Source organism: Chenopodium album, chromosome 10, assembly GCF_948465745.1.
Source record: "Chenopodium album chromosome 10, dcCheAlbu1.1, whole genome shotgun sequence".
Classification (NCBI taxonomy): domain Eukaryota; kingdom Viridiplantae; phylum Streptophyta; class Magnoliopsida; order Caryophyllales; family Amaranthaceae; genus Chenopodium; species Chenopodium album.
This window is the reverse complement of record NC_137843.1, coordinates 1,725,857-1,740,549: the sequence shown is the minus strand read 5'-3', so window position 1 is coordinate 1,740,549 and position 14,693 is coordinate 1,725,857. Positions and strand designations below refer to the sequence as shown.

Here is a 14,693-nt window from a genome sequence, read left to right as displayed (position 1 = left end):
AAAGTAATTTGTTTGATGACTAGAAATTATGTTAGATAACATATACAATGTACACTACAAGAAATTTGATTTTTGGCTAAAAAAAATATATTTGTTGCTAAAAAATATCTAGTAACAACAGACTTGAGTCATAACGAAACATTTTTATAGCTAAAAGTTGGATTTCACTTTCCCGTCCCACTTTTCATTGAGCGGGATCTGGGAAATAAAACTTTTGTTTTTGGCTACAAAAATTTTTGTTGCGGATAATCGTTTAATTTACAGCTACAAAAATAACTTGTTGTGGTAAATAAATTTTTTATAGCTACGAAAACATTTTTGCCATGTTAAAAAAAAATATTTTAGCTACAACACATCTCATTGCCTAAACAAATTTTATTATAGTAAAAAAATCAAATTAAACAAATTCTTTTTCACAGGGTTTGTTTTATTTCTCACTCTTCACTTCTCAACTCAAACCTCTCTGCAAATAGTGACCTCCTTTGAACCCGCCATTGCATCTCTTAGAATTTCAACCAGCTTTTACGGTTTTCCGGCGTATCAGAAGTAAGTTTTTCGATTTTTTGTTGTTGATTTAAGTCTACAAATCAGCTTAATTACCATGATCCATTCGTAATTCCTTCACTTCGTAATCGGCTTAAGCAAAAACCCATCACTTCTTTATAATTACTTCGTTTGATACTTACCTCCTCGTCTTTGCCGCGAAATTTCAGCCTTTTCCGCCACTTATAATCTCCGTTCAAAGTTATATTTTATGGGTATGTTGAGCAAAGATAATTTCTAGGTTTTCCTTTTTTTTTTTTTTTTTTTTTTTTTTCAATTTCAAAATCATTTTGTAATTCGTATAATTGGGTGAATAAATTCAGGTTGATGAATGCATAATTGGGCTTGAGAAGCTAGTGGAAGCTAGGTTGGGCATTATTGAGCATTTTTATTTTAGGTATGTAATCAAATTTCTTTAGCTTTTCAATTGATGATGTACAGGTTATAGCCATGGGTTCATGCATGTCAATTTTAAACTTGAAATTTTTGTAATATTAACTATAATTATCAAATTATGAAGGTTAACAATCCATTATTAATTTGGTGGGGCTTAACTCAATTTTGTTTTTGGTTGAAGCTTGTTTTATTTTTGCATCCTGAATTGGGATTGACAATTGTTTCTCTTCCTGCTACATTCTTTGATAGGATTTTTTATAGCTTGATTAATAGTGTCTTGGATATAGTCATGGGTTTATGAAAATTTGATGAAAGTCTACTCTATTTTTCTAAATTCACTCATTTATAAATTTTTCTATTTTTATATTTGTATAGTTCTGGGTTTTGTTTCTTTCACTTTGTTATTTCTTGATTTGGAATTGTATTTTTATATTCTTCTGGAATTCCCCTGCTTTACATTTTCAAAGAAGGAAAGTTTATGAAAAAAAGAAGCCCTGTAGGACCCACTGAGGCAGGAGTCTATGCATACACAAAAGTATGCTATTCTTCTTTGTTTGGCATTTTGGTTCTCTTGGCTGATTTCTGCTACATTCTTCTTGACATGAAGTCGTGCTAAGTCAATTTAATGCAGCCGCACTTTGATTACAACTTGCAAGCGCTAGAAATGTGATTTTTGTTTATATTAACCTAGATCATAATGACATAGTATCCTGATTAAGTTAATATAATAGCATGAATTTTAGGAGTCATTTTGCATACATTAAAAAACATCCACCAAACATTTATGCCTTTTTGCAGGTCATTTTCTTCTGACACATCTTCTGTTGGACACCATGAAGAATGCAGCTCAGTTGCTCAGGATAGTGGTAAGGAGGAAAGGATGGTTAATGTCTCATCAGAGGCTCGCCGTTTTGCATATTCTGAAGGAATTAGCCTTGACAAACTTAATGATTCATCAGGGTAATATGTTAATTCCTGACTGTGGTTTGTCAACTATCAAATTTGCTTTTGTTGAGTCCCTTATGTGACGACAAACGTTCAACTTAACATTGTGCATGCTAATGAGCTTACCAAACGTTAAAAGGTTTGATGAATTGATCTTGTCAGACTATTTCAAGTTAGAACTTCTCAGTTTTGGTGCCTTAGAGATGTGCCAGTTATAAGTTAAATGGATTTGTTATTATTTTGTTGTAACTTTCATATGAAGTTATCTAAGGTGATAATTTAGTTACTGATCAGGATGAAGGGGCCAATATAACTACAAAACTTTTCTGTCATGATAGCTGGATGAACAATACTCTGCTTAGGGGTAGTTTTTGTTGATTTTGCATGTGTTACTCAAATTTATGTCATATAAAGTTATATCCAGGTATTTTGAGAGGTAGGGGGGGTGGGGGTATTCATTGTTCTTTTTCAAAGTTTATGATCTCATTTTATGGTGGTGATTCATTGTGGCAGGTATTTACCACCACGATTTCATTTTCAATTGTGTTTGATTTTAGGGGTTTTAGGATAAAGAGGATTATAATATGTTTTGTTAGTTGTCGGTTTGCTGCAAGAAGACGAGGAGATAGGAAGATCAAGGCAGCTCGTGGTTTGATCAATCTCAATATCAATATCAAGGGTTTCAGTTGTGATGAACTTATTAAATAAGATATGGGGCAAATTAAAGGTTAGAGTTTCAATAATAAATCTTAGAGTTTTCTTGCATTCCTTGTATTAAGGTTAGAGTGTCACTCATCTCATCATTCTTGGAACCCTTGAATAAATAGATGACGATTTGGGTCTCCTTCATTGAAGTGGCTTATGTGGTAAGATTTTATTTTAATTAATTTTATTTAATTTTTTTTTTTTCATCAATATCAAATATCAATTTCACAATCTTGGGTTCATCGTAAATTTGCTTTTCTATTTAGCTAACTTAGGGTTTTTCTAATAGTCATAATTAGTGAAGTTTCTTCTTAAGATAGGGTTTTATTTTTTTGGCACATTTTTGGGATTTTGTCGATAGTTGATTTGATTAAATCTTTGAAAATGTCAATGATTTTGTATTTTGTCTAGGTTGTTTATATTTATATCAGAATTCCATTTTTTAAGTATGCAAAGCAAAATCATGAATTTGATTTTGTCTCAGAACTCTCATTGGGGTTTACTTAGGGAAGTAAAAATTGAAACATAGCTTTCAGTTTTTTTTGGGTTCTAGGAATTCTTTGATCTTCTCTTTATTGAAGGGGGTTAAGTTTATTGGATTAAGGCTTTGATTGATTGAAGGGGGTTAAGGAATTTTAGTATTTCACTGAATAAGTTGTTTCGTGTACGCATTTACCACCAATCAATTGCTTCATTCTGATGCGTTGTACTATATTTTTGTTGTAAGTTGATAATTGTTAATTGTGAAAGGTAAAGATACTGTTATGTACCCATAAAATAGAAAGATCTTGCTATGTTAGGTTAAATAGAAATCTACGGACTACAAAGTTGATGCTAACCTCCACCCAAGTCCCTACTACTACTACAACTCTATTATAAGAGTTAAAGAGTAAGGAAATGATGCTTATTACACTACCAAGGTAACACACATCTATCACAATAAACATAATCTATAATCGCCATTTGGAGGATTTTTGTGTGCGAAATTAGAAAACCAGTTTGCATAGTTGGAGTTGGGGATTTTTGTGGGATATGATGCTTATTTACAATGTGGATATTAATCCTTTTTGAGATTGAGGGATATTGGGTGCAGTATGTTTTGTATTTGGACCAATAGAGACTTTATTGACAGCAACTTATGCGATGAATTGTTTGGCGATAGATAGGAATTGGTGAAAATGTAGTTAATTTTTGTATCCATGCTGAGCTAAAGTTTACAATGAACAAGATAAGAGATCAGTAACTTGTTAACCTGTAATTTTTAAGTGTTCCTTTTTAATTTCTGAAAATTGTTATTTATCTGGCATAGTTGTGATTAGTTGTTGCGGGTCTTTCTCTTATAATTTGATGTTGTAATACCAAGTATTCTTATATTTTTCTTTTTTCAGGTTTGCTGAAAATTTGTTATTGTAATTCTTGCTCAATGCTCAGTACTATTTTTTAGGATAGACAATGCAGCTTTATCACAAGAAGGCATTGAATTTTTTACATCTGAGCCTCTGAGGTGGAAATATCTAAGGAGTTGGAAACAAGGTTAATGAGCTGCAGCAGCTCCACTGACTTAGACATAACAACATGAGCCCAACGTGGCTCTGTTGAGCATTTTTTGGACACTGCGAAGTTCTGTAGTGACATATAGCTGTTAGAAATTCTTAGGAAGATTAAACTAATTAAAGAGTAGTTTTTCTTGAATCAAATGAGTCAAATTAGACCTGTAATTGATATTTCCATTGTGATAATAATATAGTGGCTTCCTAAAAAAATAAAAATAAATAAATAAATAAATTGTGGCAGTATCTCTCATAGTCTCATTGTATGATGTAAATTTAGCATTGGCCGTTACACGATCTATGTTGCTCCAACTTTTTATCTCACCTTGTCTTTTTGGATAATCAGCATTCAACATACATGTCTACTAATGCAGCAACTTCAGATCCACATAAATAAATAAATATATGAAGAATGATCAAAGTAAGGCAATTTATTATGAGAAAGTTTGAGCTAATTGTTACGGAGTACTATTATTATTGTTATGGGAGTTTGCCAATCAATAAAATAACTGTTTGATTATTAGTTAGTTTGCCACTTTGCCAATTAATTGCCAATTATAATAAAATAATTAATAATTTCAAATCATAGCAATAGTACAAAAAGGAGCATGACCTGATTGATATTTATATGTAGTTTGGATAAATAAAAACCCTTACAGCAAAAGTGCGCCTTTGGCTTTGATAGTAAAAAAAATTTATTAATAGTAAAAAAAAAAAAAATTTACAACAACATCAGCAAAGCCAGTTTACAAGGATCACACTTACATTAAAAGGAACGCACGCATCTTTAGGGGTAAGCTATTTATATTACACATCATATTTAGGGGTGACTATTGAGTAAACTATTTAGGAATGAGCAAATCATTTAAAGATGAACAATTTAGTTTTTATTGCATTGCACGGGTAATATTTTTAGGGGTAAGCATATTTACACATAAATTATAGTAAGGTATTATTTCTATAGTTTAGTTTTTCATATTGAGGGTAATATTTTTAGGGGTAAGCATATTTACACAGAATTTGTTAAGGGATCTAGAGGATATTCACAAAAAGGAAAGGATGATTTGGGCGCAAAAGGCTGGAATTAACTGGCAAAAATATGCTGATCATAACACAAAATACTTCCATATTTTGGCTAAGGTTAAAAAAAGTCAAGGAAAGATTTTAGCATTGAAAGATAATGATGATCTTTGGGTAAAGGATTGTGATAAGTTATAAATTTTGGCTACTGATTATTTCATGAATATCTTTAAATCGAAGTTGCAATCTAATTCTTCTCAGGATAATTATGTGCCAAATTTTATCTTAACAGACCTAAACCGTAGTGCTATGTCTCAAATTCCATCTATAGATGAAGTCAAGGAATATTTATTTAGAATGAATCCAATGAAGTGTCCAGGCCCTGATGGAGTGCAGCCTCGTTTTATACAGCATTTTTGGTCTAATCTAGGTTCCTCTATTTTTAATTTTGTGCTTAATTGCTTCCAATCTTGTGAGGTTCCAGCTAGTGTTAATAAATCTTACATAGCCCTTTTTCCAAAGATTGAAAATCCTTCCAAAATATCGGAGTTTAGACCAATAGGGTTATGTAACACTAGTTATAAATTGATCACCAAGTTGATTTATGATAGGATAAAACCTTTTCTCACTAAAATCATTAATCCTCTACAATCAAGCTTCATCCCTGGTCGAGGCATTGAGGATAATATTATAGTGGTTAAGGAAATCGCTCATGTTTTTAAGAAAGCCAAGAAAGGAAAAAATATTTGTGCTCTAAAGCTTGATCTTACAAAAGCATATGATAGTTTAGAGTGGTCTTTCATTGAAAATACTCTGAATTTTTTTGGTTTTCCTGTTAATTTAAGCAAATTGATCCTAAATTGTATATGTTCTCCTAGCATCTCAGTTTTGTGGAATGGTGAAATATGTGATTCCTTTACTCCTTCTCGTGGTATAAGACAAGGGAATCCCTTATCCTCTTATATTTTTGTGCTTTGCTTAGAGAGGTTATCCATTATGATTGAGCATCATGTTAGTAGAGGGTTGTGGAAACCTATTAAACTCACTCCTTCCATTCACATGTCACACATATTTTATGCGAATGATGTCTTCCTTTTTGGGAAATCTTCTAGTGAGAATATCAGTGAGATGTTGAGGGTTTTGAATTTGTTTGGTGATATGTCAGGTTTAAGGTTAAATCAAGCCAAATCTTCCATGATTTTTCCCCCAAAAATGAATCATTTGGTTAGATCTAATACTGCTCATTTTTTTGGGTTCAAGTGTGCTATTTCTTTTGGTAAATACTTGGGCATTGAGATTAGTCCAAATAGGCTCAAACCTTCTCACTACTTTGGTCTTCTTGACAAAACAATGGATAGAATTAGGGGATGGCAAGCAAAGCTTCTGAATCTTGCTGGAAGATGTACTTTAATCAAGTCAGTTTTAAATTCTTATCCTGTCTATCACATGCAAACTAATCTCATCCGTGTCAATGTGTTAGAAAAACTAGAGCAAAGGTGTCGAAAATTTTTATGGAACAAAGTGGATAATATTCACTATAGTCCTAGGCTTGCTTGGAAATATGTCACTATGCCTTTAGCTGCTGGAGGTTTGGGCATTAGGAGACTTAGAGAGTGGAATGTATGCTTTATGGCTAAGCTAGGATGGACTCTTTTGAATAATCCATCGAAATTATGGGTGAGGATTTTCAATGAAAAATATCTTAAGAATTCATCCCTTTTTTATTGTATTCCAAAGCCTTCTCAATCGCCAATATGGAGGGACATACTTAAGGGTAGGCACCTTCTTGCCTCGGGTTTGAAAATTGGAATAGGTAATGGTGCAACCACATCTCTTTGGTATCACCATTGGGTAGGGAAAGCTCCTATTTATCTTCTCATACCTTGTGACATTCCCCCCTCTAAGGCTCATGGGTTTGTTAGTAATATTATAAGGGATGGAGTTTGGAATTTAGATGAAATAAAGCACCTTTTAACTGCTTCCTTAATTTTTGAAATTTTAGCAACTCCTATCTCTAAAGTTTCCAACTTTGATGACTTCATTCATTGGCCTTTGTCCAAATCAGGTGTGTTTACTATCAAGTCTGCTTATCAATCTCTTATATCATCTTCCTATCTTCCCTTCCCTTATTTTTCAACCTGGAAATTTCTCTGGAAAGTGACTGTACCTTCAAAGTACAAAATGCTCCTTTGGAATATAGTTCATAGCATCCTCCCAGTAGCTGAAAAATTAGCAATTTTCATGCCTTTCATCTCCCCTATTTGTGCTAGGTGTAATCTATATAATGAATCTCATCTCCATCTTTTTAGAGACTGTTTTTCATCTTCTATATTATGGAAGGATATCTTCGCAAAAATTCATCTTCCATCTAATTTTAGCTTTCATAGTTTCTTTTCTTTGGAATGGAATGAATGGATTAACTTTAACCTAGCTTTTGATAGCCACTGAAAAATGACTTTTACCACAACTATTTGGCATATATGGAAGCAAAGAAACATAGCTGTTTTTGATCTTCAGATGTTTAACTCTCGAATTGTTTTTAGTAGATTCATTATAGATTATCAGTGTACTAATCATATAATGCAAGGGAAAACAGAGGTCACTGATAAACCGAGCAGCTCAAACACTTTGAAATCTTGGAGCCCACCTCCAAAGGGTTGGGCCAAACTCAATACTGATGGAGCTTGGACTGCCATCAATGTGGCTGCTGGAGGGGTGTTGTGAGAAGGGATGATGGAACTTGGATCATGGGTTTTTCGAGCAAGTATAATGCAATTACAGCTTTTGCAACTGAACTCCTAGCTGTTAGGGAGGGTATTGCTATGGTCAAAAGGCTCGAAATCAAGGATGTGGAGTTGGAGGTGGATGCTTTGTCTCTCAGAGTCATGCTCAACTCAGCTGGTAACAATCTCCACCATGAATTGGCTGCTGTGGTGAAGGATATCGAGGAGGATATCAAGTACTTTGATACCTTTGAAATCCTTCATGTGAAAAGAAACAACAATGATGTTGCTCATTAGCTAGCTCAGATAGGAATGATTATGAGTATTGGTCATCGTTTGTATCTCTCCTGCCCTGATGCTATCTTGCCTATTTACAATGCGGAGCTAGCTGCTATAGCTGCTCTGAATGTTGATGAAGACTCTAACGAGGAGTAATCTGCTACACATATATCTAGGGGTGAGCGTAGCAGGGTACCCTGTACAAATCCTTGGAACCGGAACCGGAACCTGTTGCAACAGGTTCCTAATTTTATTACCCGGAACCGGAACCTGTTGCAACAGGTTCCTAATTTTATTACCCGGAACCGGAACCTACAGGTTCCGGTTCCGGAACCGGGTACCCTGTCTCAAGTAAGCTTAATTGTTCCAAAATTACTAAATTGTTCCAAAGTTATAAAAAAAAAGGATGTTTACCATAAATTAAAAGCTTACAAATAACAATCCAACACTAATTGTTTACTGTCTAGTATATTTAATACAAATACTTAACTTATATGATAAAAATACAAATTTTATTACACAATCTCATATTCGCATCTTGAATCTTGATAGCCCATGAAGTAAGACTTTTGATACCTACATAGCATAAGAACAAATTAAGTATATTATTACAATTAATAATTTTGGCAGTAAAATAAAAGTAGAGTAATATAAAGAAAATAACAAAGTAAAATTACAAGTTAGATTACCTTAATGCTTGTACAGGAGCAACCTTAATAATTTTTGCCAACATCTTCATTTAGTTGTGTAATACAACTATCACTTAAATCTAAAAATAAAAAAAATAAAAAAAAGCATGAATTCATTAACTTATATATACTCAATTACTCATCATATGAACTGATAAAAGATATGCATTATAATTAAAGTACTACCTTCTTCATATTTCTCAACATCTTCTAACAATTGCTCAATGTCCACACTTATGTCAGAAGCTCTCAACCAATCTTGAGCACAAATTAGAACTTCAACAGTTTTTGGACCTAAACTACTTCGAAACTGATCAAGGACCCGACCCGCGTACTAAAAGCCGACTCACTTGAAACCGTCGAAACTGGAATAGCAAGAATATCCTTCGCCATCATGCCCAAAACCTTGTATGTATCACTTTTGAGACTCCACCATTTTAAAATATCAAAAGATTCATCATCTCTTTTTTCAAGTGGTGCTTCAAGATACAAGTCTAACTCAGATTTTCCACCAACTTCATCAACATCTTCTTCATCAAACTCATCATACAACTTTTTCATGTTTACATTATTCACCGCTCCCATTTGATCATTACCATCAGCATCCATGGTGAAGGAAGTGGAACAATGAGCAACATTTTGTGAAGTAGAAGACACAACATAATTGGCAAATAAACGATTTAACACATCATGTATATGATTATATGTATCATCCACCTTTCTAGAGTCATGAGGATAAAGTTTCTTTAGAGAGAACTTGACAAACTTCAATTTATAACGTGGATCAAGAATAACCGCAATTAACACCATGACATTTGTTTTCCCCAAATCTCCATAATACTTCTCAAATTTCTCTCTCATTTGACTACTCATCAAACATAACTCAAGATCATCACTACTTTCCCACTCTAACAAAGAAGTAAGTATGGCCAACACTTCATGAAAATGCATATTGGAAGTCACATATAAACTACCAGACATTCTTTTAGTAGCTTCATAAAACCTCTTAAGACAAATTGATAAACCTTTGGCTTTCGCCCAATCATCTAAACTAGGAACACCATCTTTAAGCTCTTTTGCAAAATCAACATCATCCTCATTATATCGATCAAAGACTTTTTCATATTTCAATGCACTTTCCAACATTAGATAAGTAGAATTCCATCGAGTGGACACATCAAGACAAACTGAACCTTTGTGGAGAACTTTGACACGTTTAGCACATTCATTAAATAATTTAGCCCTAGCGGGAGAGCTCCTAACATATCTTACAGCACCACGAATACTACTAATTGAATTTTTTACTTTTGACAAACCATCACGCACAATCAAATTAAGGACATGTGCAGCACATCTCATGTGAAAAAATTCACCTCCAAGGACAAGTTTATCAGACAAATTTTTCCTTAAATGACTAATAGCCACATCGTTCGAGCTAGCATTATCAACTGTGACACATGATATCTTTTCCTCAATGCCCCATTCAAGTATACAAGTCTCTACAACCTTTCCAATTTCTTTGCCTTTATGACCATCCATCAATTGAAAATTTAAAATTCTCTTGTGTAATTTCCAGAAATCATCAATAAAATGTGCCGTCAAACACAAGTAATTAAAATTCTGAATTGAAGTCCAACAGTCAGTTGTGAGAGCAACTCTTGATTTTAAGCCTTTTAAAGTATTCTTTAATTGTTCTCTCTCACATATATACAACTTCTTACAGTCTCTAGCAATTGTAAAACGTGAAGGAACAACAAATTGTGGACAAGTAACACTACAAAAGTACTTAAACCCTTCATGCTCAACAAAAGAAAATGGTTGTTCATCAACTATTATCATTTTAGCAAGAGCAAGTCTAGAGGCATTTTGATCAAATTCCCAATTAGAAATGGTTGTTGTTTCACTCTGAGCACTCCTAAAAACAGAGATAAGTTTCTGTTTTTTATCAACATTTTTAGGATGTTTTGGACATGTATTCAAATGTTTCTTCATTGATGAAGTGCCATTACTCACACTATAAGCCAATATTCCATCACAATACTTGCATTTAACTTGAACAACTTTACCCGTTTCTAGATCTCTTACATCCCAATAATGGTGCCAAACCTCTGACTTTCGCTTATCACCAGCCTTTTTGCTTGTTGTTCTCTTGCTTGAAGCTCCATCTTCTTTGCTTTCACTATCCATTTATAATGCCTATCAAAAAAAAAAAAAAAAATCAGAAAATCAGAAAATAGAAGAAAAAACGCAGCAATAAGGATTAAGTAAGAATTAAAAGTTTAAATAAGAAGAAGAATTAATTTAAGGGAAGGAGATCATACATAAATCATAGATTACATACCAATATAGGAGGGTTTTGTAGTAGATGACGGCTGATGAAAATGAGAAATGAGAATATGCTTAGGGTTTTTGTTTACTTTTAGGCTTACTTATATTTGTAATTTTGATATTGGGCTTGCATATTTGGGCTTCAATTACAGGTTCCGGTTCCGGTTCCGGGTACCCTATAGGGTAACAGGGTACCCGGAACCGGAACCTGTTCTAACAGGGTACCCTACAGGTTCCGGGTACAAAATTTTATTACCCGGAACCGGAACCTGTTGCAACAGGTTCCTAGTTTTATTACCCGGAACCGGAACCTGCTCTACAGGTTCCGGTTCCGGAACCTGCGGTTCCGAACAGGTTCCGGATCCGGTTCAGGGTACCCTGAATTTTTGCTCACCCCTACATATATCTAACTACTAGTATAGTTGCTGTCATAAATCCTGGGTTAATTGCTTTTCGATGGGGCACAGTGTGTAATTTTAGGCTTAAGATCATTAATTTTCAGCTTAGGATATGGTCTTATGATTTTAGCTATTTACCAACCTCTCATTTTGTTTTGCGGAATGAGGTTGGCTTTGTTCTATGTAAAACTCTAATTAATTAATATAATCGTCTATTATGTGTAAAAAAAATAAAAAGTTGTTCATATTGAGTAACCTATTATGGTGCTAAACTGCTAATAGTATTATAATTTGTTTGGACTTGTATACATTGCCTCTATTAAGTTATGTTGTAAAGACAAGATTTGAAATGGATGAATTTGTTTGATGTGTAATTATTTATTTTAGGACTATAATTTAGATTTTGGCAATCAAAATTCATACCGTACGATCTTTTGCATAACCTGTTTAGAGGGTTCAGATTTTGAAGGTTGGTTTTTAATACGGTGTATAAAATAGTTTATATTGAATTTTATACTCTTCATATTGTTTGATCAATTTCTGAAGCTGATTTCTTGTTATATTAAACAACAATAGTTAGTACACCATCTTATTAATGGCACCTCAAATGGGTAAGTTGCATATTTTTGTTGGTTAATTAGTATGAATTACGGTGTAGATATTAAATTGCTATATTGGATGATACACGTATTATGCATTTGCAATATTTTAAAGAACCACGGATGAAGAGAGAGGGAGAGAAAGAGAAAGAGAGGGAGATCTTATTATATACTCCATATGTTTTTAAATACTTGTTCCATTTCTCCATGTGCGGAGTTTTAGGAGAAATTGGAGAAAGTATTAAAATATGGAGATAGTGGGGTTGGTGGAAGGTAAATTAGAGGAGAGAGAATCTAAAAAGTAATAAAATTGGGTCCACTAGTTGAGAAAAATAAATTAAAATTTTTCCAAATAAGAAAATGGAACAGGTATTTAAAAACGGCCGTAAAAGGAAAGTGGAGCAAGTATTTTAAAACAGAGGGAGTAGAATTTTAGATGTTGAGACGTGTTTAGTTTAATAGCTATGGAGTATTTCTTATTTAATCTAATCATATGATTTGACTAAATTTTGACCTTGTATATACATTAATCTTAAAAAATAAATCAAATGAGATCTTATTAGATTTGTATTTAAGTATACTTTTTAAGTGTGTAATTTTTATAATTTAAACATGAAAATAAATATATATAATTGATAATCACAAGATCTAATTAAAGTAGCAACCCGGTACAACGCCCGGGCTACACACTAGTGTAGTGATAAAAAACTTATGTAAACGATATAAGTGTAAAGCTCTTAAAATAAGGTGGATTAAACATGGCCCTAGAAACTATGAATGCAAATAATTTTTTTTCTCAAACGTTAATTAATTAAACCAAATTGTATGCGTACCGTACATAATAGTGATGCATCTATTTATCTTCAAGGCTAGATAGGTCCGGAAATAGTTTAGATAAAGACGTTTCACATATAATTGTTTCTCTATCACAATTTTTTAAAGGTTTGGATCAAACTTAACGGGATTGAATTAGAAGAAAAATGCTTAGCTTCTAAATGTTTTTGACGGGTACAAATGTACAATAACATTTGTTTTATTTATTTATTTATTTATTTATTTTTATTTTTAAGGTAAGGAGAAAGACCCTGACCGTACTTCAACCCTTACGATTTTTTTAATCCGGTATTTACGGATCAGACACTTTAAAAGTGAGATGACAATTTTATCACTAGACCAAGTTTAGCTTGGTAAATGTACAACAACGTTATCAATATAATATTTGTATAAGCTTATTTTCACTTTGATCGGTTAATAACTAATCCGTACTACTATTCTTGTCTCTACTATATTCAACATGTTCTTTTGGAGAGAGAATTAAAATAACTTAAAAAAAAAAAAGATAAAAATAGTGCGAGGCAAGGGATTAGTGTTGCATTACCACTACACAAGTAACACAACTCCTTCTTGAACCTGACATCACCTTTTTATACTCCATGTCCCACACATGCAACTTCCCTTCATATCCTTCCCTTTTTAAATTTTATTTTCTTTTGAAACATCTCACTATTTTTTTTTTTTAAAAAAAACACATCTCACTATTTTTCTTTACTCTCATTTGTTGGAATTTCTGCAACACAAAAAAAGGACACAAATACTGAAATACCCCCTTCATAACTATTCTCTGTCAACCCGTAAAAAAAAAAATAAAAAAAAAAATAGTGAAAAACCATTTACGACTATAAACAATGAAATTTCATCTTATTAACGTTTTTATAGTAAAGGTTTAAATTTAAGAAAAGAAAAGAAAAGAAATGCATGCAAATTAAAGTAAGTTTATTTTGGAGGAAATATGTCTTGTTTTCCATGAAATAAGGTAGCCAAATCTTTATTGGACTGCTTAGCTTGTGATCGAATTACTACATTGAGTAAAAGAATTAGATATTCCTACATGTTTTTTTTTTTTTTTGTTCTTTTGGGTTTAACTGTGTTACTCTTTATTATAATGATATTTAAGTTAGATTATCTTATGATAAATAATCTTTTGGGTCATATGTATTTGTTGTTGTGATTTGTTTGGTAAATGTAATAGTTGCTCATAATTTAAACATTCCTTTAAACAATAAGCATTTGGTATTAAATTAATAATTTGTTTAATTAAATTAGTAGCGTAGGAAGGGTATTAATTTTGCGCCAATATATGAACGAAATACATATTGTGTAGATTGGTTTAGACTTTTAAAATACCAGGAAAAATCCTAGAATACAATTGTATCTATTAGACGTTTTATTACGACGTTTGTCATATTGATTTTTTAGGCCTTTTTTATTTTCTTTTTTTTTCGATGTTATTTTATCCGTAACATATTTAAATTATAAAAATAAATATTACTTGAACATGTAGCTACAGTAATAATTATTAAAGTTTCAAAATACAACTCATTCATTTATAATTCCGTAACCGATCCGAAACTGATCCGAAGTGGTTGACCCGAACAAACTCGATATCCGAAATGTCCTGAACTAAAATTACTTTATAATTAAACTAAAATTGTCTAATGCCAAAAATAACTCAAATTGT

General features: G+C 32.5%; 2 long non-coding RNA genes across 4 annotated transcripts; one reads left to right on the top strand and one right to left on the bottom strand.

Annotated features, from left to right (window-relative positions):
• Positions 1-414: 414 nt before the first annotated feature.
• On the top strand, positions 415-4,404 carry LOC145563057 (uncharacterized). 3 transcript variants are annotated; one of them, XR_014094498.1, is made up of 6 exons: positions 415-546; positions 714-758; positions 867-940; positions 1,738-2,611; positions 2,712-2,750; positions 3,978-4,404. It is a non-coding gene; the product is annotated as an uncharacterized LOC145563057 (long non-coding RNA). The 3 variants fall into 3 exon arrangements; XR_014094499.1 differs by lacking the exon at positions 2,712-2,750 and having other exon boundaries at positions 1,738-1,899; XR_014094497.1 differs by having other exon boundaries at positions 1,738-4,404.
• Positions 4,405-8,539: 4,135 nt separating this feature from the next.
• LOC145563056 (uncharacterized) lies at positions 8,540-11,318 on the bottom strand. The gene is made up of 3 exons (XR_014094496.1): positions 11,192-11,318; positions 10,917-11,046; positions 8,540-8,737 (listed from the first exon to the last, which is right to left on the bottom strand). It is a non-coding gene; the product is annotated as an uncharacterized LOC145563056 (long non-coding RNA).
• Positions 11,319-14,693: the final 3,375 nt, after the last annotated feature.